A 25,393-nucleotide genomic window follows, 5' to 3' on the forward strand; every position below is an offset into this window, starting at 1 on the left:
CTAACTTGATGTCAGAAAAAATTTCGACTCGGAATTTCCGCGGCTGATTGACGTGGCGCGTGGCCAATGGGGGTGCGCGTTCCATGTGATTGACGTGGCGACCGGTCAATGCCCTGGCAGCCGGCGTGATTGACAGGTGACACAGCCAGTCACTGTTTCAGGTGGCCTGATTGACAAGCCCGCGAGACAATAAAAGCTTCCGCGCGGCTGTCTGCCCCTGGCTAAAAGTGATGAATGTGACCGAGTCTGTGATTGACGGCGGTCTGAGGCAATCGTGGCGCTGAGTGTTACATAACAGAAATCTGGACGGACCTTAAGCCAATCAATCTGGTCAGCAGGCAGCAGTTGGGCGATTAGCAACGAGACTCCTGGTGCGATGCTGCACCAATCGGTGTAGTCTCAGGGCGGGATGTCTGGTTATCATGTTAGGTTGTCTTTTGTGTATACAGAAGATGGATACAGTATTCAAAGTGTCTACTTTGGAAATGTGTTTTATTTCTGGAAATATATCTCTGTACTTGGCCAAGTAAGGTATGTGACTTTTAAAAATAATAGTAGTAATGTCAAATAATTTAGAAACTTGAGTATTTTTTTTACCGCTTTGACTATCATGATCAAGTAAAATTTTAAATTAATTTGCGACTTTAGATGGTCGCTTCAGTGAATTATGGGATTTTGAGGGCTGTAGTAATCCGGTATCTGTGTCGAGCACTGTTTTTTCCCCAATAGTGTCCTTGGGGAAAAGGTGATGGAGGTTTGGGTGGATATGGGGGTGTGGGGTGGACATTAAAAAAAATCCAGGTCGATTGGGAATTTTAAATTCCTTTGTTCGTTTGACATTCAGAGTATTAGTAAAAAAACAATTCGCTGTCTTTGGTCAGCTGGAGAATCTTTGAGAGTAAAAAATGTTAACAGTTTGGTAAAAGTCTGGAAGTGCATTACCAGGCCCCAGCTGTAGAAGATGCAAGTAGTTTTATCTGGCGACAGTTAGGTTGGCGATTCTGTAAAATAATTAATTTCATGGCAGGGGGGTGCGTGGGGGCAGGTTTTGTTTTTAAGCGTTATTTACTTCAGGTATATCCTGGGAAATTCTAACTGCTTTTTATCAGCTTTGTTTTCTGTTTGTGCTAAATTGAGCCAGCTGTCCAATTCTTACTAAGTTGTATTCTTTGTAATTTCACGTGCATCAAATATTTCCGACTTGCCAACCCTTTCTTTATATTTTATTTGAAAGATATTGTTGTCCTAGCTGATACTATTCCTAAAATTACTTGATATAAATCATAGTAAACCAATATTATAGTTAATGTTAGCATTTTTTTGGTAAATTGCCCATAATTTGATATACTAATGTAAATCCGAAAATAATAAAACATTTAAACTATCTCCAAATGAAAAACTTGTAAATTATTTTCCCAATTAATTAAAAAGTACAAATTAATCAAGTCCTGAAATATTTTTGTTTACATTTTTTTTCAAGAAAATAATTAAATGACACCATATTTTATTACATCATCTGATTTTTAGAAACATTTAAATACCGATCAAAATATATCAACATTTTATATGAAAAGCACACTATTCTGACTATTTCTGGAAGAATTCTAGGTTACTCATTATTTTAGTCTCTATCTACAGTACATAGTTTAATAAACCAGTGCAGTAATTAATTACAAACTTCTAGTTGCTGTCTAAACTATTTTGTATTCTTTTTCAATTTATAAGTTGCTTCAGACATTGCTGCTGTTATAGGCAATGCACAGTTTATATTACAGTTTGGCAAAAGGAATAGAAGAAATTTTCGGGAATCAGTGGCTTTACTTCCCTATTGATCCTAGGATTATAAATACAACTCTATAGCGAGGAAAAACACTGTTATGGCAGTGTGGCATCTTTGCTACAAAAATATGAATATTCTCAAATTTGCTTGCAACGATATCCATTTAAATAAATTGCTTATATAAAATTAACAGCAGTGTCATTTTTTTAAAAAGTCAAAATAATGAGATGTAGAGTTGTTTCTTGAATGGAGGTCTGTTATAAATGAATACTGTTACAATAAATTTATTTTATGCTTGTATCAGGAAATCAGTAACCTTATGGATTGCAGAAAACATTTATAATCGCAGATTTGTTACTATAAAATATCAAAAATATGAACAATATTCTGCATTTTTTTAAAATCATAGATTCCAATTTCTTCTCTTTCTCCAACCCAGCTCTTTCCTTTTCCACTGCTTGTAAACATTTGTTTCCAGGTTAGAATGTGCTTTCGGTCTTACATTGCACTATACGCATAAGACTTGCCGAAGAAAAGCTAAATACAAGAACTGGGATTTTATTTTTGAATTTATTGCACATGCTCAGCTGAAAATAGATGTTCAGCATAATCTGTATTTTAATTAATATAATTGCTGATTTGATAATTTAAACATTTCTTAAAGTTAAAAACTAGTAACCTAACACTCCTGATCCTCCGCCAAAATCATCATTTTAAATATAGGGTTGAACAGACTTCAGTTGCATTTTGCTGACCACCTGCAGCTTCACTTCATTTCTGAGTGGCGGTAGATGTCTTGTCTCACTACAGTGGAACTTTAGGCTAGTAGGACATTCGTGGTCCAATTTTTAAATGAAATAAACAATTTAGATGGACAAGACACATGTATAATAATAAAAATAAACCCCCCTAATTAACAGTTTTGACAAAGGAACACATTTTCCAAATGTAGGAGTTTTGGAAGCAAAATTTAAACTTCAAATTCCTATCTGTTAGTTGTTCCTCTTTATTTTATTTAACAATTACAAAGCTCTTAACTTGATGTGAAATTTGACTTCCACCTTACAAAAATTGTTTCTCCTTCATAGCTTTACTTATAAAAGTAGTTATTTGCAGGTATAAATCTACATTGTCACAGTATGAGAACTTCTGGGCTTGACATTAATTTGTTCCTCAATGTTTCAATCTACAAATGCTGATCTTCCAGCCAGTATATGGATAGAGTTATTTGAACTGAAGTGATTTTGACATACCCTGTGACCTGCGTTTCCTGTGATTAAGATTAAGGCAAAAAAAGAGAAAAATAATTGACACATTGTATAATCAAATAGGCTCAGATTTATGTTTTGCTATTGGAGGTCCATATTAAATCATTTGCATCTCATAACATTTACTAATGGTTGACCTATGCTTGAATGGAAAATACCTTGTTTCTGGGTAGAAGTTATTCACCATTGTTTGGCACCTTTTTTTGCAGTTTGACGAGAGTTGGAAAATTAGCCTACATACTATGTTTCTGCTGAAGTTTATCCTCATCTAGACAGCTAGATACTTTTATAAAGTGGGGATATTGTGAACATTGCTGTAGATTTATTTGTAGAGCCTTCTGCACAAACTTGCCACCAACTTCTGGGTGTTTATTGGCACATCATGCGAGCCAACTATATCTTGTGTTTGGAAACATTCCACATCTTTAGCTGTTTATTTCCTAGCACATGTGGGTTTAAAAAATGGTTGAAACGGAAGGGAAAGCTATATAATCTATTTTATTTCAGAGAACCGCTCTCTTAAGTAGTACCAAAGAACTGTCACATATCTATGCAAAAACAACAAATGAACTACTGAAAGCTGCAAAGCAAACTTGATGTACTATCATAATTTGCAGTTGTATAGACTGTAGTAACAAAGATGACACCCTTACTCATGGTGTCCAGGCAATGACATATATGGTTTGAATAGTCTGTACTCTAACCAACTTTTTACATATTTTACTGCAAAAATAAAATGTTAATGAAGGCGGGTGTACACGTCCTTGTTAGTTTCCTTTATAAACCTATCTTTGCCACATGTTTACCAGATTGTGGCTCTTTCATCTTTTTCATGGTAAGTTTTATGATGTAGGATATTCCTAACAGTACACACCTTGTTGTTCGTACGCTCCAAATACTTGGCTCCAAAGGACTGTGTTGTAATGAGGGCGTAATGTTTGATAACTGGTTTGTATGTACAAAGGCAGCAGTACAGATATTAGCCTTCTACGTTTCCAGATTTCTAACTTGTCTTTCAAGGTTAGCTTTTTAACTAGCTGATACTAAATTTATTACTATAACCACAGCCTGCTAGTCATCGTTTAACTGAAAGCTGAGTTGTTAAGAGTATTTATATGTTTCTCTGAAAATATTTTAAAAGCATTTTATTAACAGTTAAGTCAAAGGACATTTTTATAGAGTTACAGAAGTACAGTTTAGTAATTTCCTCTGCTATTTTTTCAGCCAAACTGCCTTTCACTGGAGGGTGAGCTGTTCTCTATTTTAAATCTAAGTAGAAAAAGACAGAGAAAATAACGTGTTTATGTGGCAACTTTCAAACCTCACGATGTCCCAAAGCATTTCACAGACAATGAAGTACTTTTCAATTGTAGTTGCTGTTGCAATGTAGGGAAACATGACAACCAATTTACACCCAGCAAAGTCCTATTAACAGCAATGAAATAAATGACCAATTAAACTGTTTTAATGATAGTTGTGGGTTAAATATATTTGACAGGACACTGAGAACTCCTTTGCTCTTCAAAAAATGGCATGGGATTTTTTTATGTTCACCTTATCATGCAGATGAGCTCTCGGTTTAAAATCAAACTAGAAGGCTAGCATTTCCAACAGTGCAGTACTGAATATGTGTTCAAGACTCTGGCGTCGGGCTTGAACTTGCAACCTTCTGACTTCGAAGTGAGATTGCTGCCACATAGCCAAAGCTAATGTCTTGGATTGCCCATTGAGTTTAATGAATGATGAGTGGTTTCATTACGTAACCAGTTATTGTTGATTAACGTTTATCTTTTTATTATTTAATTGTTTTTCATAACCTAGAATAGATGTATTTCAATATAATGTCTGTATAGGAGTATTTTACAATTCTGTGAATACAAGCTAGTATGTATGATAATTCTAGATCTTGAACTTCAATAAAAGTTTTCCATTGATGACATAATTAGAATGTTAATTCAGCAACAATCAAACGGGCACACCATCTTTACTAGTATTGTTAGCTTAGGAGGAAAAGAGTATTTTGAATCTGTCTATATCAGTGTTTGATCTATTACTGGCTGGAATGTGATGGTGGGGGGGGGGGTGCTGGGGGCTGGGGAGGGAGGAGCTTCCAATGAATAGAGAAGGCAACCGCAGAATGACCCAATATTCTATTTTTTCTCTCTTCCGAGTGGTATAGTCTTTTAAACTGGTTATCTTTGGAATCCAAAATGATATCATCAGAGCTATTCTTGTTTCGAGTTTTGATTGCATTAATAAGGTACAGTTCTTCCAATTGTATATGATTTTCCTAACCATGAGTAGCCCTGTCTTGTAATCTGAGAATTAATAATTTACTGCAGTTCTCGGCTTTACCAGTGATTGTGGGTACAATTCCAAACTTGGTTCTTTTTTATTTTTCTCTCCACCGATTTCCGGAGGGCTTCTGGTGCATGTAAACAATCTAAAAAATGAAGTGTGGAAAATTAAATTTGCTTTTCACAGTCTGAACTGGGAGGAAATGTGAATTGTGTATAAAACTGTCTTCTATCATGCATTACACTTAAGAAACTGATTTAGTAGACTCCATTAGGATTTAATTATAGTTGCTATGCAATCTGTTGTTTTTGTCTTGCCCAGAAGAACCATCTTTCTTCATTCAGCATTTTCACACACTATTGAAGTTGAACAGGCTGATTGACTTCTTTGAAGAAAACGTATGGTTGTCAATAGCTTTTAATAACCCAGATGTACCTCCAAATTGAATTTTCCAAAGTTTTGGAAACTAAACAAAGAGAAAAATACAAAATATGTTTGGTAACTACTAACGAAAATTAATCGGAATGATTAAAAAAAACTCAGAACTTGAAATATATGGCAGGGAATAGGGAACATCATTCCAGCCTCGTGAACAAATGTTCTGTCACAAAGTGGGGACTTTCATAAGGTGGGGATATCATATGGACCAGCACTGCCCAATATTGAAGACACATCAAAATGTCACTGGGCTGTAAACCGTCATCTGGTTTCCCAGAACAGTTGATTAGCCTCCTTGAGTTCAGCAGTGAGGATAATTCATATCATTTGAACTAAGAAAATCCTACAAAATATGTGGTCTTACTTTCCAGGTGATAATGAATATTGTGCTAGTGCTTAAACATATAAGAGTACATTCTTCTGAGTGAATACAGGTAATGTGCCAACTAACAGGAGTTTCCTTAACAGCTGGAACAGGGGATTTTTTTGTTTACTTCTAGGAACAATTGCTTTTATAGGTGGCAAACAAATTCTACTGTGACAGATTTCTGTAGCCTCTAGTTATATGGAATTCTGGTCCTAGTTTCAGAATTTTACTACCTTCTCCTGTAGATTATTTGTTGCATTTTTACCTTCTATCTACACTGTGTAGCTTCCAAGAATCTGTTATCCTTTTGCCAGGATGACAGGACAGTCGAAATAATGATTTTCTCCATGACTGCTTTCAGTGCTGCTACATAAACAGTCTTCAAGTGTGCTTTTGTGCCATCTGATTAAACCTTTGCTACTGCAGGGGAGGAGCATTATGTTGAGTATTGACTCATGATCTGACAGTATAAAAATATCGAACTCTTGACATTTTTCAAAAATTTGCTGTTTAATGATTTTAGTACCAACTTTTACCACTGGAGGCCCTCGGTCTCCTATGGAAAAGTTGGCACTTTCTATAGTTTATCATTTAAGTTTACTTTACAGGTCCCATGGAGTGCAACTCAGCCAAAAAACTGGACCTCATACCTGTGGAATTTTAAATCCCTTTTTGTCTGTCTGTCTTGTCTGTGATAGTGGACTCTGCTACCAGTAACACAGTAGGGACCAGGCTATACGTCACTACAGAAAATATCTTGGCTCAGATGTTGATTCAAACAGAATGGAGTGTGAAATCCAATATTGTATTACAAGGCTCACTGGACCACCATGTACTGTATCAGAAATGTATTTAAAGTAAAATTTGTATTTCTAGAACAAAATTTGTAGCGTTTCAGTAGTGAAACATGTTATAAAAACAAAATGCTGGAAGTCTCAGCGGGTCAGGCAGCATATGTGGAGAGAAAAACGAGTTAACGTTTCGGGTCTGAAATAGAATCATAGAATAGAAGAATCGGTTCAGCTAGTCTCACTCCCCCGACCTTTCCCTGTAACCCTGCAATTTTTCCTTCAGGTACTTATCCAATTCCTTTTTGAAAGCCACTATTGAATCTGCCTCCACCACCCTTTCATGCAGTGCATTCCAGACCATAACCACTTCCTGCATAAAAAAGTTTATCCTCATGTTGCCTTTAGATCTTCTGCCAATCACCTTAAATCTGTGACCTCTGGTTCTCGACCCTTCTGTCAATGGGAACAGTTTCTCTATCTAGACCCCTCATGATTTTGAACACCTCTATCAAATCTCCTCTCAAACTTCTCTGCTCTAAGGAGAACAACCCCAGTTTCTCCAGTCTATCCATGTAACTGTAATTCCTCATCCCTGGAACCATTCTTGTAAATCTTTTCTGCACCTAAGACCTTCATATCCATCCTAAAGTGTGGTGCCCAGAATTGGACACAATACTGCAGCTCTGGTTGAACCAGTGTTTTCTACTCTATGGGCCCAAGTTTCCACATGATTTGCACCTGATTTTTAGGAGCAACTGGTGGAGAACGGACTATCTTAGAAATCGCAATTCTCCACATTTTTTTTTCTGCAGTTCTAGTCAGGTAGAACAGTTCTACTTTGGAACAGAATTTTTTCTTCAAAAGGGGGCGTGTCCGGCCACTGAAGCCTGATTTGAAAGTTTCCACAGTGAAAACGTACTCCAAACTAAAGTAGAATGGAGCAAGTGAAGATTTTTGTAGAACTGAAAATACCTGTTCTACACATTAAAAAATCAGGCGCAGGTTACAAATTAGGCATCCAGAACGAGGTGGGGGGGGGAGGGAAGCTATTAAATTCTATAATAAATCCTTATTTATACTTATGCAAATATTATACAAATAAATCCAACCTGAATAAACATTTATAAGCAAAGAAAAGATTAAATAAACCATCTTCCTACCTGTGTGAAAGTGCTTCAGTCAGGCCTTTCGGGACCGAAGGCTGAACGGGCCGGCCCGAGACTTCGGGCAGGGCCCGTCCCCAGCACCAGATTTACAGGTAGGTCAGGTCGGGGAGGTTAGGTTCGGTTTGGGTGGGGTGGGGGGGGGGAAAGAGAGAGAGAGAGGGAGAAGGGGAGAGAGGGAGAGAGAAGAGAGAGAGAGGGGGGGAGGGAAGAGAGAGAGAGGGGGAGGGGGGAGAGAGAGGGGGGAAGAGGAGGGGGGAGAGAGAGGGGGGAAGAGGAAGAGAGAGAGAGGGAGGGGGGGAACAGGAAGAGAGAGGGGGAGGGGGGGAACAGAAAGAGAGAGGGAGGGGGAGAGAGAGAGAGAGAGAGGGAGGGGAAGAGAGAGAGAGAGAGAGAGAGAGAGGGGAAGAGAGAGAGAGGGAGGGGGGGAGAGAGAGAGAGAGAGAGAGGGAGGGAGGGGGGAAGAGAGAGAGAGGGAGGGAGGGAGGGGGGAAGAGAGAGAGAGGGAGGGAGGGAGGGGGGAAGAGAGAGAGAGGGAGGGAGGGAGGGGGGAAGAGAGAGAGAGGGAGGGAGGGAGGGGGGAAGAGAGAGAGAGGGAGGGAGGGAGGGGGGAAGAGAGAGAGAGAGGGAGGGGGGAAGAGAGAGAGAGAGAGAGGGAGGGAGGGAGGGGGGAAGAGAGAGAGAGGGAGGGAGGGAGGGGGGAAGAGAGAGAGAGGGAGGGAGGGAGGGAGGGGGGAAGAGAGAGAGAGGGAGGGAGGGGGGAAGAGAGAGAGAGAGGGAGGGAGGGGGGAAGAGAGAGAGAGAGGGAGGGAGGGAGGGGGGAAGAGAGAGAGAGAGGGAGGGAGGGAGGGGGGAAGAGAGAGAGAGGGAGGGGGGAAGAGAGAGAGAGGGAGGGGGGAAGAGAGAGAGAGGGAGGGGGGGAGGGGGAAGAGAGAGAGAGGGAGGGGGGGAGGGGGGAAGAGAGAGAGAGGGAGGGAGGGAGGGGGGAAGAGAGAGAGAGGGAGGGGGGAAGAGAGAGAGAGGGAGGGAGGGAGGGGGGAAGAGAGAGAGAGGGAGGGAGGGAGGGGGGAAGAGAGAGAGAGGGAGGGAGGGAGGGGGGAAGAGAGAGAGAGGGAGGGAGGGAGGGGGAAGAGAGAGAGAGAGGGAGGGAGGGAGGGGGGAAGAGAGAGAGAGGGAGGGAGGGAGGGGGGAAGAGAGAGGGAGGGAGGGAGGGGGAAGAGAGAGAGAGGGAGGGAGGGAGGGGGGAAGAGAGAGAGAGGGAGGGAGGGAGGGAGGGGGGAAGAGAGAGAGAGGGAGGGAGGGAGGGGGGAAGAGAGAGAGGGAGGGAGGGAGGGGGGAAGAGAGAGAGAGGGAGGGAGGGAGGGGGGAAGAGAGAGAGAGGGAGGGAGGGAGGGGGGAAGAGAGAGAGAGGGAGGGAGGGAGGGGGGAAGAGAGAGAGAGGGAGGGAGGGAGGGGGAAGAGAGAGAGAGAGGGAGGGAGGGAGGGGGGAAGAGAGAGAGAGAGGGAGGGAGGGAGGGGGAAGAGAGAGAGAGAGGGAGGGAGGGAGGGGGGAAGAGAGAGAGAGGGAGGGAGGGAGGGGGAAGAGAGAGAGAGGGAGGGAGGGAGGGGGGAAGAGAGAGGGAGGGAGGGAGAGAGAGAGAGGGAGGGAGGGAGGGGGGAAGAGAGAGAGAGGGAGGGAGGGAGGGGGGAAGAGAGAGAGAGGGAGGGAGGGAGGGGGGAAGAGAGAGAGAGGGAGGGAGGGGGGGAGAGGGAGGGAGGGGGGAAGAGGGAGGGAGGGGGGGAGAGGGAGGGAGGGGGGAAGAGAGAGAGAGGGAGGGAGGGAGGGGGGAAGAGAGAGAGAGAGGGAGGGGGGAAGAGAGAGAGAGAGGGAGGGAGGGAGGGGGGAAGAGAGAGAGAGAGGGAGGGAGGGAGGGGGGAAGAGAGAGAGAGAGGGAGGGAGGGAGGGGGGAAGAGAGAGAGAGGGAGGGAGGGGGGAAGAGAGAGAGAGAGGGAGGGAGGGGGGAAGAGAGAGAGAGGGAGGGAGGGAGGGGGGAAGAGAGAGAGGGAGGAGGTCAGGGAGGGGGTGGGGAGGAGGTCAGTCGGATCCAGTCCGGGAGCGGGAGTCGGGTCGGGTCCAATGGGGTGGGGGTTCGGGAGCGCGGGTCGGGTCCAGGCGGGGAGCGGGAACAGGAGCGCGGGTCGGGTCGGGTCCAGTCGGGGGGGGGGAGCGGGAACAGGAGCACGGGTCGGGTCCACGCGGGGAGCGGTAACAGGAGCGCGGGTCGGGTCCAGTCGGGGGGGTGGGGAGCGGGAACAGGATCGCGGGTCGGGTCCAGTTGGGGGGGTGGGGAGCGGGAACAGGAGCGCGGGTTGGGTCCAGTTGGGGGGGTGGGGAGCGGGAACAGGAGCGCGGGTTGGGTCCAGTCGGGGGGGGGGGTGGAGAAAGGTGGGTGGGGAGCGGGAACAGGAGCGCGGGTCGGGTCCAATTGGGGGAGCGGGAAGTGGGAAGACGAGCGTGGGTCGGGTCCAGTCGGAGGGGGGGGCGGACGGAATGGGAACAGGAGCGCGGGTCTAGTCGGGGAGGCGGGGAGCGGGAACAGGAGCGCGGGTCAGGTTGCCGGGGGGGTGGGGGGAAAGAGCGGGTTTCGGGTCTGGTCGGGGGGGGGTGTGCGGGGGAGGAGGGAGCGGGTGTCGGGGGTGGGTGGGGGGGAGCGGGTGTCGGATCTGGTCCGGAGGCAGGGGGGGGAAGCGGATGTCGGGTCTGGTCCGGAGGCAGGGGGAGCGGGTGTCGGGTCTGGTCGGCGGTGGGGGGGGGGGGGGGAGCAGGAGCTGGCCGTGGGAGGAGCCTTATTCACGCAGCCCCAGTGAGGCCATTCAGCCAGGGCTAGGGGCTGCATGCTTCGGGCCCCTCCCACACAGTTCGGCGCCTTGAGCTACTGCACTTGCGTGCCCACTGTAGCGCGCATGTGCAGAGGTCCCGGCACTGTTTTCAGCGCAGGGACCTGGCTCCGCCCCCCCACAGCTTGTGCTGGCTGTGCCGAGGGCCAGAGGATCTGCAGGTAGGTGAAGAATACCGAGGATTTTTTTAGGCGCACTTTGTGGCGCGAAAAACAGGCGTCCAGGTTGGGACTGCGCCGTTCTAGGCGCATGTGGAAACTTGGGCCCTATGGCTCTAATTATAAAACCCAGGATCCCATATGGTTTTTTTTAACCGCTTTCCCAACCTGCCCTGCCACCTTCAGCGATTTGTGCACATATACCCCCAGGTCTGTCTGTTCCTGTACCCCGTTTAGAATTGTACCCTTTAGTTTATATTGCCCCTTTTTGTTATTTCTACCAAAATGTATCGCTTTGCACTTTTGTGTTTTAAATTTCATCTGCCACATGTCCACCCATTTCACCAGCCTGTCTATGTTCTCTTGACGTCAGTAGTGGGGAAAATGTTGGAATCAATTATGAAAGATGAAATAACAGCGCATTTGGAAAGCAGTGACAGAATCGGTCCAAGTCAGCATGGATTTATGAAAGGGAAATCATGTTTGATAAACCTAGAATTTTTTGAGGATGTAACTATTAGAGTGGACAACGGAGAACCGGTGGATGTGGTGTATTTGGACTTTCAAAAGGCATTTGACAAGGTCCCACACAAGAGATTGGTGTGCAAAATTAAAGCACATGGTATTGGGGATAATGTATTGACATGGATCGAGAACTGGTTGGCAGACAGGAAGCAGAGAGTCGGGGTAAACGGGTCCTTTTCAGAATGGCAGGCAGTGACTAGTGGGGTGCCGCAGGGCTCAGTGCTGGGACCCCAGCTATTTACAATATACATCAATGATTTAGATGAAGGAATTGAGTGTAATATCTCCAAGTTTGTGATGACACTAAGCTGGGTGGTAGTGTGAGCTGTGAGGAGGACGCTAAGAGGCTGCAGCGTGACTTGGACAGGTTAGGTGAGTGGGCAAATGCATGGCAGATGCAGTATAATGTGGATAAATGTGAGATTATCCACTTTGGTGGCACAAACACGAAGGCAGAATATTATCTGAATGACGGCAGATTAGGAAAATGGCAGGTGCAACGAGACCTGGGTGTCATGGTACATCAGTCATTGAAAGTTGGCATGCAGGTACAGCAGGCTGTGAAGAAGGCAAATGGTATGTTGGCCTTCATAGCGAGGGGATTTGAGTATAGGAGCAGGTCTTACTGCAGTTGTACAGGACCTTGGTGAGGCCTCACCTTGAATATTGTATTCAGTTTTGGTCTCCGAATCTGAGGAAGTACGTTCTTGCTATTGAGGGAGTGCAGCAAAGGTTCACCAGACTGATTCCCGGGATGGGAGGACTGACATTTGAGGAGAGACTGGATCGACTGGGCCTGTATTCACTGGAGTTTAGAAGGATGAGAGGGGATCTCATAGAAACATATAAAATTCTGACGTGACTGGACAGGTTAGATGCTGGAAGAATGTTCCTGATGTTGGGAAGTCCAGAACCAGGGGACACAGTCTAAGGATAATTGGTAAGCCATTTAGGACTGAGATGAGAAACTTCTTCACTCAGAGAATTGTTAACTTGTGGAATTCCCTACAGCAGAGAGTTGTTGATGCCAGTTCATAGGATATATTCAAGATGGCCCTTATAGCTAAAGGGATCAAGGAGTATGGAGAGAAAGCAGGAAAGGGGTACTGAGGTGAATGATCAGCCATGATCTTATTGAATGGTGGTGCAGGCTCGAAGAGCCGAATGGCCTTCTCCTGCACCTATTTTCTATGCTTGACGTCTATTCCTATCCTCCTCACTATTTACTATACTTCCAAGTTTTGTGTCATCTGAAAATTTTGAAATAGTGCCCTGTGCACCTAAGTCATTAATATATATTAAGAAAAGCAATGGTCCTAGTACCGACCGCTGGGGAACACCACTGTATAAATAATTTTGCTCATCCTGTGTTTCCTTTCCCCATTGTTTTCTCTTCCCCTTTCTCTTTCTCTTTCTCTTAGATTAAAAAATAGCTTTAACTATCTAATGTACTGTATCTTATAATTTTTTTTCTCCCTTAAGTTTAAACTGTTTTTTACCAGCTATTTCCTATGCCTGGAGCCAGATAATGGAAGAAAAGTATTTTTCGGCCAGTTTAATCTCAGTAATCTAAAGATTAATGCCATGCGTTAGATATAGTCAAGTCAACTTTTGAGTAATTGCAAAGCAACTAGAAGTGGTACTGCAGGACAAATTAACTTGACATCAGCTCTGGCAGTCTGAGCTGGATGAGAACTCATTTGTTTGTGCACTCTGAACGTTAGAACACCTCATTCAAATTAGGAACCATATGTCTTAAGTAAAATAATATAATGTAAAATATATGCCATCACATTTCCTGTGGCATTGATCATGGGTGAGTCAGAGGTGAGCTATGTTATCAAAAAAGCATCATAATGAAAAGTAGGAAGTGTGACAGTTGTAAGACTTTGAATATATCAGATCTCCCAGGGCATTCCTGATGGTGGGTTGGAGTTTTTAATAAGAATATGGACGTTTTGCCCAAAAAACTGGAAAGCATTGGGGAGCGAGCTCCCTGTGCCCAGAGCATTATGGATGGTACTGAGATGGGAAACTCTGCAAGGGGCCCCCAGGGGTCTCGGTGGGTATGGGGTGGTACGGAGTACAGGAAGCACTAAGACTGTGGTTGAGGGTGCTTGGAAGTGGAGGGGGTGGGAGGGGGGTGTGGGGAAAGAGAGCGGAGACCTGGGGTTCATGGTGACTGTGGTGGGGCAGAGTCTTGTAAGGGGGCACAGGGTTGGTTGGAGATGAAAATTTTGAGACCGGGTCTAGAGGTGCTTGTTGGGGAGTGGAGCACAGGAGAATGGGACTCGAACTGCCTGCCACCATTTTGGACTATCTGGTCACCACGCACACTGCATTCCCACCTATTGGTCTTCTCCCCTGACCTGTCTGCAGCCCTATTTGCTCTGTCAGGCCTTCCTCCACTTATTTCCCCATCATCAATTGGTTAGGCGTTAAACTTGGCTCAGTGGTAGATCTCTCGTCTGAGTCAGAAGGTTGTGGGTTTAAGTCCCACTTCAATTGGTAACTCTCCAGTTGTTCTGTGGAAAAATATCCAGTTGACATCCAGGCTTTTGAGCTGGCTGAGGTCTAGAAATAAAAAAACTTTAGGAAGGCATTAAATGATGCAAAATACAATTCAATCATATATATTTAATCCAAAAGCAAAATATTACAGATGCTGGAAATCTGAAATAACAGAAAATGCTGGAAATACTCAGCAGGTCAGGCAGCATCTATGAAGAGGGAAACAGAGTTAGTTTCAGATCGATGACCTTTTGTCAGAACTGGAAAAAGTTAGAGATGTAATAGGTTTTAAGCAATTACAGAGGCTGGGGAAGGGGGGAGGGAGGGAAGGAAGGAAAGAACAACAGGGAAGGCCAGTGATGGGGTGGAAGGCAGGAGAGATTAAATAATAGCCTAGTGGTTATTGTACTGAACTAGCAACCCCAAAGGTTATGAGTTCAAAGATGTAAAATTGAATTCAATAAATCTGGTAATTTATGAGAGCTTCCAGATTGTTGTCAAAACCCCAGCTGGTTCACTAATGTTTTGAGGGAAGAGAGCCTGCTACCCCAACCCAATCTGGTTGATGTGTGACTCCTGTCCCACACTGTGTGGTTGATTCTTAATGCCCTCTGACATTGCCTTGCAATCACTATACTGATACTAGGGCTTAAAGGATAAACTTGGCTTGTATTCCAATGTGTTTAGAAGATTGAGGGGTGATCTAATCGAGGTGGTATTTAAAATAATAAAGGAATTTGATTGGGTCGATGCAGAGATACTATTTCCTCTGGTAGGGTATAATATTAACATTAAAGCTCGGCTATTTATAAGTACCACTTTTTCACAAAAAGCATAGTGGAAATCTGAAACCCTCCCCCCAAAAAAGGCTGTGGATGTTGGGTCAATTAAAATTTCAAGATTGAGATTGACAGATTTTTGTTGGCTAAGGGTATCCAGGAATATAGAGCAAAAGTGGGTGATTGGAGTTCAGGTACAGATCAGCCGCGTCTAATTGAATAACAGAAAAGGCTTCAGTAGCTAAATAGCCTATTCCCTGTTTCTGTGCCATGAAGTTCAAAAAATAAAGAAAAAAGAACTATCGGCTGACCCACGCATCATAGTGGGGCAAGATTTGGGAGTCTCAGCCCAGGTGACCATGTAACATTTTCCTCCTTAACTTAGTGCACAAGTTGGAAGAACTGTTCCGCATTGTACTTTCAGAATCATATCTATCAGCCAACATCCCAGACTCCTTCATCACCATTTCTTTGTATTTTCTGTCTCACTGACAAGATAGACTCACCAGAGGTGGTGTCGCAATGCTATGCAGAGGAGTGGGAGTATCCCTGGGAGTCATTAACATTGGCTCATGACCCCATGAAGACTTGTGGCTTCAGGTCAAACAATGTTGAGTAACCCTCCTGCTGATCATCATCGATCTTCCATATCAACTGACCAGTCCATAATCTTCCAAGTTGAGCATCACTTGGAAGAAGCTTCAAGGGAATGTAATATACTCTGAGTGGAGTACTTTAATGACCACCAAGATTGGTTTGGTAATGCCATCAGCAGGCCAAGTCCTAAAGGACGTGGCTCAGACAGCCTGCTGGTGATTTATTGAATTCAATTTTACAACTTTGAACTCCTAACCTTTGGGTCGTTAGTTCAGTACAATAACCACTAGGCTATTATTTAATCTCTCCTGCCTTCCGCCCCATCACTGACCTTCCCTGTTCTTTCCTTCGCTCCCCCTTTCCCTGCCTCTGTAATTGCTTCAATCAATTGGTGAAGATGAGGAAGGAGTCCATTTTACCGTGTTCTCACCAAACTATCTGTTAGACATGTTGGTTCACAATAGCATTGGTAAGAATGACTACTGCATAGTCCTTGCGAAGACAAAGTCTCATCACCACAGTGAGAATATCCTCCATTGTATAGTGTGGCAGTACTGCTATGCTCAGTGGGACAGATCTGGGACAGATCTAGGACAGCTTTAGCAACTAAAAACTGAGGTATTGGTGAGGCACTGTTGGCCATAATCAACAGCAGAATTTATACTACCACAGTTTGTAAAATCATGGTCCAACACATTCCTCACTCCTTGATTACATAGAAACATAGAAAATAGGTGCAGGAGTAGGCCATTCGGCTCTTCTAGCCTGCACCGCCATTCAATGAGTTCATGGCTGAACATGCAACTTCAGTACCCCATTCCTGCTTTCTCACCATACCCCTTGATCCCCCGAGTAGTAAGGACTTCATCCAATTCCTTTTTGAATATATTTAGTGAATTGGCCTCAACAACTTTCTGTGATAGAGAATTCCACAGGTTCACCACTCTCTGGGTGAAGAAATTTCTCCTCATCTCGGTCCTAAATGGCTTACCCCTTATCCTCAGACTGTGACCCCTGGTTCTGGACTTCCCCAACATTAGGAACATTCTTCCTGTATCTAACCTGTCTAAACCCATCAGAATTTTAAACGTTTCTATGAGGTCCCCTCATTCTTCTGAACTCCAGTGAATACAAGCCCAGTTGATCCAGTCTTTCTTGATAGGTCAGTCCCGCCATCCCAGGAATCAGTCTGGTGAACCTTCGCTGCACTCCCTCAATAGCAAGAATGTCCTTCCTCAGGTTAGGAGACCAAAACTGTACACAATACTCCAGGTGTGGTCTCAACAAGGCCCTGTACAACTGTAGCAACACCTCCCTGCCCCTGTACTCAAATCCCCTCGCTATGAAGGCCAACATGCCATTTGCTTTCTTAACCGCCTGCTGTACCTGCATGCCAACCTTCAATGACTGATGTACCATGACACCCAGGTCTCGTTGCACCTCCCCTTTTCCTAATCTGTCACCATTCAGATAATAGTCTGTCTCTCTGTTTTTACCACCAAAGTGGATAACCTCACATTTATCCACATTATACTTCATCTGCCATGCATTTGCCCACTCACCTAACCTATCCAAGTCGCTCTGCAGCCTCATAGCATCCTCCTCGCAGCTCACACTGCCACCCAACTTAGTGTCATCCGCAAATTTGGAGATACTACATTTAATCGTCTCGTCTAAATCATTAATGTACAGTGTAAACAGCTGGGGCCCCAGCAGAGAACCTTGCGGTACCCCACTAGTCACTGCCTGCCATTCTGAAAAATCCCCATTTACTCCTACTCTTTGCTTCCTGTCTGACAACCAGTTCTCAATCCATGTCAGCACATTACCATCAAGCCAGGAAAGCAACTAGAGTTTAATAGGGAGCGCAGTGATGCATGGCAGGAATAGCGCCATGCATACATCATGCTGAGAATGTTGTGGATAGCACATTTAGTGAGTTGGTCACACCGCACATAAGGGTTAGGAATAGGTGACCAAGAGCAGGAAGGTAGTGCAGGAGTCCCCTGCGGTCATCTCCCTCCAAAACAGATATACCGTTTTGGATACTGTTGGGGGAGATGACTTACCAGGGGAAGGCACCAGCAGCCAGGTTCATGGCACCATGGGTGGCTCTGCTGCACAGAAGGGTGGGAAAAAGAGTGGGAGAGCTATAGTGATAGGGGACTCTATTGTAAGGGGAATAGATAGGAGTTTCTGCGGCCGCAACCGAGACTCTAGAATGGCATGTTGCCTCCCTGGTGCAAGGGTCAAGGATGTCTTGGAGCGGCTGCAGAGCATTCTGGAAAGGGAGGGTGAGCAGCCAGTTGTCGTGGTACATGTAGGTACCAACGATATAGGTAAGAAGTGGGAAGAGGTCCTACAAGCTGAATTTAGGGAGCTAGGAGTTAAATTAAAAAGTAGGACCTCAAAGGTAGTAATCTCTGGATTGCTACCAGTGCCACGTGCTAATCAGAGTAGAGGGACCAGGATAGTTAGAATAAATACGTGGCTTGAGCAATGGTGCAAGAGGGAGGGATTCAAATTCCTGGGACATTGGAACCAGTTCTGGGGGAAGTGGGACCTGTACAAAAGGGACGGTCTGCACTTGAGCAGGACTGGAACTGATGTCCTGGGGACAACATTTGCTAATGCAGTTCGGGAGTGTTTAAACTAATATGGCAGGGAGATGGGAACCTCTGCAACGAGACAGGGCGAAGTAACATGGAGTCAGAAACAGATGATAGAAAGGTAAAAAGCAATAGTGGAAGGCTGAGTAAACAAAGCCAAGAAACAAAAAGGGCCACATGACACCATAATTCCAAAAGGACAAGGGGTGTTAAAAAAGCAAGCCTGAAGGCTTTGTGTCTTAATACAAGGAGTATCCGCAATAAGGTGGATGAATTAACTGCAAATAGCTGTTAACAGATATGATGTGATTGGGATTACAGAGACGTGGCTCCAGGATGATCAGGGCTGGGAACTCAACATCCAAGGGTATTCGACATTCAGGAAGGATAGAATAAAAGGAAAAGGAGGTGGGGTAGCATTGCTGTTTAAAGAGGAGATTAATGCAATAGTTAGGAAGGACATTAGCTTGGATGATGTGGAATCTATATGGGTAGAGCTGCAGAACACGAAAGGCAAAAAACGTTAGTGGGAGTTGTGTACAGACCTCCAAACAGTAGTAGCGATGTTGGGGAAGGCATCAAACCAGGAAATTAGGGGTGCATGCAATAAAGGTGCAGCAGTTATCATGGGTGACTTTAATATGCATATAGATTGGGCTAACCAAACTGGAAGCAATACGGTGGAATAGGATTTCCTGGAGTGCATAAGGGATGGTTTTCTAGATCAAGATGTCGAGGAACCAACTAGGGGGGAGGCCATCTTAGACTGGGTGTTGTGTAATGAGAGAGGATTAATTAGCAATCTCGTTGTGCGAGGCCCCTTGGGGAAGAGTGACCATAATATGGTGGAATTCTACATTAAGATGGAGAATGAAACAGTTAATTCAGAGACCATGGTCCAGAACTTAAAGAAGGGTAACTTTGAAGGTATGAGGCATGAACTGGCAAAGATAGATTGGCGAATGATACTTAAGGGGTTGACAGTGGATGGGCAATGGCAGACATTTAGAGACCGCATGGATGAACTACAACAATTGTACATCCCTGTCTGGCGTAAAAATAAAAAAGGGAAGGTGGTTCAACCGTGGCTATCGAGGGAAATCAGGGATAGTATTAAAGCCAAGGAAGTGGCTTTATGGAAATAGCAATGAACCCAGGAACTGGGAGAAATTTAGAACTCAGCAGAGGAGGACAAAGGGTTTGATTAGGGCAGGGAAAATAGAGGTACGAGAGGAAGCTTGCAGGGAACATTAAAACGGACTGCAAAAGCTTCTATAGATATGTAAAGAGAAAAAGGTTGGTAAAGACAAACGTAGGTCACTGCAGTCAGAATCAAGGGAAATCACAACGGGGAACAAAGAAATGGCAGACCAATTGAACAAGTACTTTGGTTCGGTATTCACCTAAGGAGGACACAAACAACCTTCCGGATATAAAAGGGGTCAGAGGGTCTAGTAAGAAGGAGGAACTGAGGGAAATCCTTATTAGTCGGGAAATTGATGGGATTGAAGGCCGATAAATCCCCAGGGCCTGATGGTCTGCATCCCAGAGTACTTAAGAAGGTGGCTTTGGAAATAGCGGATGCATTGACAGTCATTTTCCAACATTCCATAGACTCTGGATCAGTTCCCATGGAGTGGAGGGTAGCCAATGTAACCCCACTTTTTAAAAAAGGAGGGAGAGAGAAAACAGGGAATTATAGACCAGTCAGCCTGACATCGGTAGTGGTTAAAATGATGGAATCAATTATTAAGGATGTCATAGCAGCGCATTTGGAAAGAGGTGACATGATAGGTCCAAGTCAGCATGGATTTGTGAAAGGGAAATCATGCTTGACAAATCTTCTGGAATTTTTTGAGGATGTTTCCAGTAGAGTGGACAAGGGAGAACCAGTTGATGTGGCATATTTGGACTTTCAGAAGGCTTTCGACAAGGTCCCACACAAGAGATTAATGTGCAAAGTTAAAGCACATGGGATTGGGAGTAGTGTGCTGACGTGGATTGAGAACTGGTTGTCAGACAGGAAGCAAAGAGTAGGAGTAAATCGGTACTTTTCAGAATGGCAGGCAGTGACTAGTGGGGTACCGCAAGATTCTGTGCTGGGGCCCCAGCTGTTTACATTGTACATTAATGATTTAGACAAGGTGATTAAATGTAGTATCTCCAAATTTGTGGATGACACTAAGTTGGGTGGCAGTGTGAGCTGCGAAGAGGATGCTATGAGGCTGCAGAGTGACTTGGTTAGGTGAGTGGGCAAATGCATGGCAGATGAAGTATAATGTGGATAAATGTGAGGTTATCCACTTTGGTGGTAAAAACAGAGAGACAGACTATTATCTGAATCGGAAAAGGGGAGGTGCAACGAGACCTGGGTGTCGTGGTACATCAGTCATTGAAGGTTGGCCTGCTGATACAGCAGGCGGTTAAGAAAGCAAATGGCATGTTGGCCTTCATAGTGAGGGGATTTGAGTGCAAGGGCAGGGAGGTGTTGCTATAGTTGTACAGGTCATTGGTGAGGCCACACCTGGAGTATTGTGTACAGTTTTGGTCTCCTAACTTGAGGAAGGACATTCTTGCTATTGATGGAGTGCAGCGAAGGTTCACAGACTGATTCCCGGGATGGCAGGACTGACATATCAAGAAAGACTGGGTCAACTGGGCTTGTATTCACTGGAGTTCAGAAGAATGAGAGGGGATCTCATAGAAACGTTTAAAATTCTGACAGGTTTAGACAGGTTAGATGCAGGAAGAATGTTCCCAATGTTTGGGAAGTCCAGAACCAGGGGTCACAGTCTAAGGATAAGGGGTAAGCCATTTAGGACCGAGATGAGGAGAAACTTCTTCACCCAGTAAGTGGTGAACCTGTGGAATTCTCTACCACAGAAAGTTGTTGAGGCCAATTCACTAAATATATTCAAAAAGGAGTTAGATGTAGTCCTTACTACTAGGGGGAATCAAGGGGTATGGCGAGAAAGCAGGAATGGGGTACTGAAGTTGCATGTTCAGCCATGAACTCATTGAATGGCGGTGCAGGCTCGAATGGCCTACTCCTGCACCTATTTTCTATGTTTCTATTCAGACTGTGCTAATTTAATGAAAGTAATACACCATGCTACCTGCGTGCTAAGCACCAGGTTATAAACAGAGTTAAGTGGTCCCACAAATAAATGATTGGAGCAAAACTGTAGCTCTACAATAACTATATTTGAGAATGGTCAACCAGACAACTAACAGGAGGAGGCAGCTCTCTCCTCAACCATGGTGAAGCCTAGCACGTGAGTGCAAGAGACCAAGCTGAAGTACTTGAAAGTGTCTTCAGCCAGAAGTGCTAAGTGGATGATCCTACTCTGCCACTTCTTTAATTCACTACTATTAAAGATGCCAGTGTACATTTAAATTTGGTTCACTCCACATGACATTAAGAAGTAGCTGGCGTGCTGCGGACACAGCAAAGGCTGTGGGCTCTGATAACATTCTGGTTATAGTGCTGAAATCCTGTACACGAGGTAGGTGCTCCCCAGCCAAACTGTTCCAGTTTAATTGTGAAACTAGTATCAGCCCCATAATGAACATAAGAAAAAGGAGCAGGAGTAGACCGTAAGGCCTCTCGAGCCTGCTTCCCCATTCAATAAGATCATGGCTGATCTGAATGTGATCTGATCTGATGTGGGAGAGTGTCCAAATTTGTTCTATCCAAAGAGAGCAGGATAAATCTAACCTAGCCAATTAATGCTCTATTCACCTCCTCCCATTCATCAGTAAAGTGAGGGAAAGAGTTATCAGTAGTGCCATCAAGCAACACATATTCACCAATAACATTATCAGATGCTCAGTTCAGGATCCACCAAAGCCACATGGCTACAGACCTCATCACAGCCTTAATCCAGACATGGATGCAAGAGATGAATGCTGGAGGAGAGATGAGATTAGCTTCTCTTGAGATCAAGGCAGCCTACGATCAAGTATGACATCAAGAAGTCCTAGCAAAACTGAAGTCAATGGGGATTAAAGAGAAAATCCTCCAGCAGCTGGAGTCTTAACTGACGCAAAGAAATATGGTTGCAGTTGTTCGAGGCCAGTCATCACAACCCCAGGACATCACTGCACAAGTGCTTCAGTGAAGTGTCCTCAGTCTAACCAACTTCATCAATGAGCTTCCCTTTGTCATAAGATCAGGAGTGGAGCTCTTCGTTGGTGATTCACAGTGTTCAGTTCCATTCATAATTATTCCAGAAATAAAGCTGCTCATGCCAGCCTACAGTAAAAACTGGACAACATCCAAATATGGGCTGATGTATGGCATGAATGTTTGCCCAGCTCTCTTCCCATGATCTTCACTGGCAGAACCAGCAATGAGCCATCCCCCCTTCACTACAGACCTCTTGGAGATTGCCAAAGACCAGAAGCTGTACTGGATCAGTCATGAAAATACTGGCTACAGGAACAGGGCAGAGGCTGAGTACTGTGTGTCAAATGGCCCACGTCCTGACCCCTCAAAGCCTCTGCCATCTATGAGGCTCAAGCCAGGATTGCAATGGAATACTTTCCACTAGCCTGGACAGCTGCAGCAACAGTTGAGATGCTCGATGCTATCCAGTTTGCTGTATAGTTCACAAGTTTCATTCAAGAAAATTCTTGTACATTTTGTATACATGCTGCAGCTGAAATTCACATATTGTGAGTATATTTGTGCAAACACATGATGCAGCAAAGCATTGTAAATTGAGTAAGTCTATTGTCTGCTGATTCAGATTAGTTTACTGAACTCATTGTGCCCACTGGATTTCTGTGTAAATCAGGTACTGAACAAGAGGGACAAGTTGTACAGTATCAGAGGAACGAGTCTGTGTAGCAATGAAACCAAAAGTTTTCACTTGTACAACTGGATAATCTGCAATGTAAAGTAAACCATTGCTTTGGTATAAAAATCTGAAAAATAATTAAAATATGATGTGCATGTGAATATTTAATTATGTACTATTTATATAGTCCTGTATCAGTTAGAATTTATAGCCTGATTTCACACATTGGAATTTAAAGAATTTGTCTGTGTGCAATACAAATGGGTATTTTATGCCTGTGATGTAACTTTTTAATATTTGTGTTTCTATGATCAAAATTGGATAAAGACGATTAACATTTGTTGACATGCTGTGGGTTATATACTATTTCCTGTACAACAATGCCTCACATTGGACACTTTTACTTTTGCACTTGAGCTGAGATCTTGTTTCAGGAGATTGACATCTGTGGGCAGCTCTTCCCTTTTAGGTTGAGTCTGGAGCTGCTTTCTCCAGTACTACTGGAACGCCTATATAATGCACAGATTCTGAGTGCAATTGTGGGAACTTGTTCCCGTCCCCGTCCCCCACCGTACTTTGTTACACTGGCTCCCTTAATCTGCTGAAATATTTGTAGATCCACAATTTTTGCATTTACAATCCAGCCAGCTTCCAGAGCCTCCGCTTCTTTGTAACCTGGAGTGCAGTGTACAGAGGAATAACCAGTATTTACCTCCAGTTGACAGAAACAACTGGAGTCTGCATCCAGCTGTTCTTCTCATTACCTTATAACTTGTTTATCAGCAACTCTGTGAAAAGCTGCCATTACCTACACTCCATTTATCATTCAAAAAGCTATTGGGTCAGAATGTGCTGCCAAAATAACAGCAAATTTAATGTATACGCCAATATTAGTATTTAAATAATCCAGCTATTTGTGATGAGGAATATATGCCCAGTGAGTTGTGAATCGGCACAAATTGCTCGGTGATTTGTGCCACTCTGCTGTTAGCCTCGTGAAAATGGGAGCTCGCCGTTAATGTCCTTGCTACTGTGCCATTAAGATATTTTCAATTAGCGGAGGACTTTGGACATTCCCAAAATTTCTGGCGCACAGAAAAGCAAAATGAAAGTGTGACGGTTAAAATGTGATGTGTGGGTTTTAATATATACAAGCTGATCTGTCAGCCCTGATTTACTTTCTGTTTTTTCTTTTAAGTATTTTTGTTAAGTTCTCTGAGTTTACAGATATTCTGGCTTTACTGTTGCATGATTGCTATTACAAATTTCAGCTCTGTTTTAGATATCCTTTCTGGTTCAGCTGCGCTATTCACTCTTGTAAGTGGTCCTTGTGTCTTAAGTTCAGGAGTGCGTCTTCACTACTCTATATCTAATGATACCTATCCTGGTTATGCTATTGTGTGAGTAGCACTCCTTGTGATTTGAACTAACTATTGACCCTGAAATTGTGGTCGGCGGTGTAGCTAAGGAGTACACCTCCGAATGAAATCCGCACTTATTTGGTGTGAAGCCCCAAGCAAAAACTTGCTTTGCAGTGCTACAGAGTTGTGCACAGCGAAGTGGTCCATGGATCCTGGGGTGCACCATTATGTATATGCGTACCTGGGATCACGTGGGGCAGGGCTCCTTTCACTAGCCAATCAGGAAACATAGAAAGCCCCATTTGATTAATATGCTGTAAAGGAAGATACAAGTCAATTGGAATCCAGCCTACAGCGACGTTAAGCATAGCAACCTGACGGCCTCACGATAAATACTAGCTGGCCTTCACTCTTAGAACACAAACCCTGTCACATCAGAATTGTGATGGGTAACAACCAAACCCCTTTGTCAACAAAAATAGATCGATTTAGAGTTTTTAAAACTGGCAATACAGTTTTTTTTTTGGTTGATAATTCAATTTTGAAATGATAAGATTGACGCTATAAGATTTAAAAAAAAATTAAAACAATCTCATCCCTCAAACCGAACCTTTACAGCTGCCTGTTACGTTCTTTTACATGTTTGTTTTTAATTATTATGGCCCTGCAATTTTCTCATCACCTCTCTTCTCCCCCCAACCTTACGCTGTGCAAATAGGCTCCTGTGTGCCTGTTTGCACCAACCGTAAACTTTTCCAGTGTAATTGATGTGCAATTAGCCCAACTTTTCGCCAGCAGTGAGGATTTGAAAGTCACAGCAGATCATCTTTCTATTTGGAACTTGACTGATCCCATACTTGCATCAATTTCAAAGGCGGTATGACTTCATACTAGAATATGCTGACCACCACTTCAGGGCCATTGTGTCTTTCACGTGTTTTAACATGCACTTCCCCAATCTTTCAGTAGACTGACTGACATTGTCTCACTAAAGTGTTTTCCAGATTTGAATTGTTGAGTTGCTTTATTTGACAGACAGCAAATTTACATGTAGACCGACAGATACATT

The 25,393-nt window shown here is 44.0% G+C and overlaps 1 protein-coding gene across 2 annotated transcripts in view; it reads left to right on the top strand.

The window, feature by feature from the left end:
• The first annotated feature begins 392 nt into the window (after positions 1 to 392).
• zbtb20 (zinc finger and BTB domain containing 20) overlaps positions 393 to 25,393 on the top strand; it is a 392,419-nt gene continuing 367,418 nt past the window's right edge. For both annotated transcript variants that reach the window (XM_070892903.1, XM_070892904.1), the window contains exon 1: positions 393 to 531. The gene's annotated coding sequence lies outside the window, so the exon portion shown is untranslated. The remainder of the gene's footprint in view (positions 532 to 25,393) is intronic.

This window comes from Pristiophorus japonicus, chromosome 11 (genome assembly GCF_044704955.1).
Source record: "Pristiophorus japonicus isolate sPriJap1 chromosome 11, sPriJap1.hap1, whole genome shotgun sequence".
NCBI classification, from domain to species: Eukaryota; Metazoa; Chordata; class Chondrichthyes; family Pristiophoridae; genus Pristiophorus; species Pristiophorus japonicus.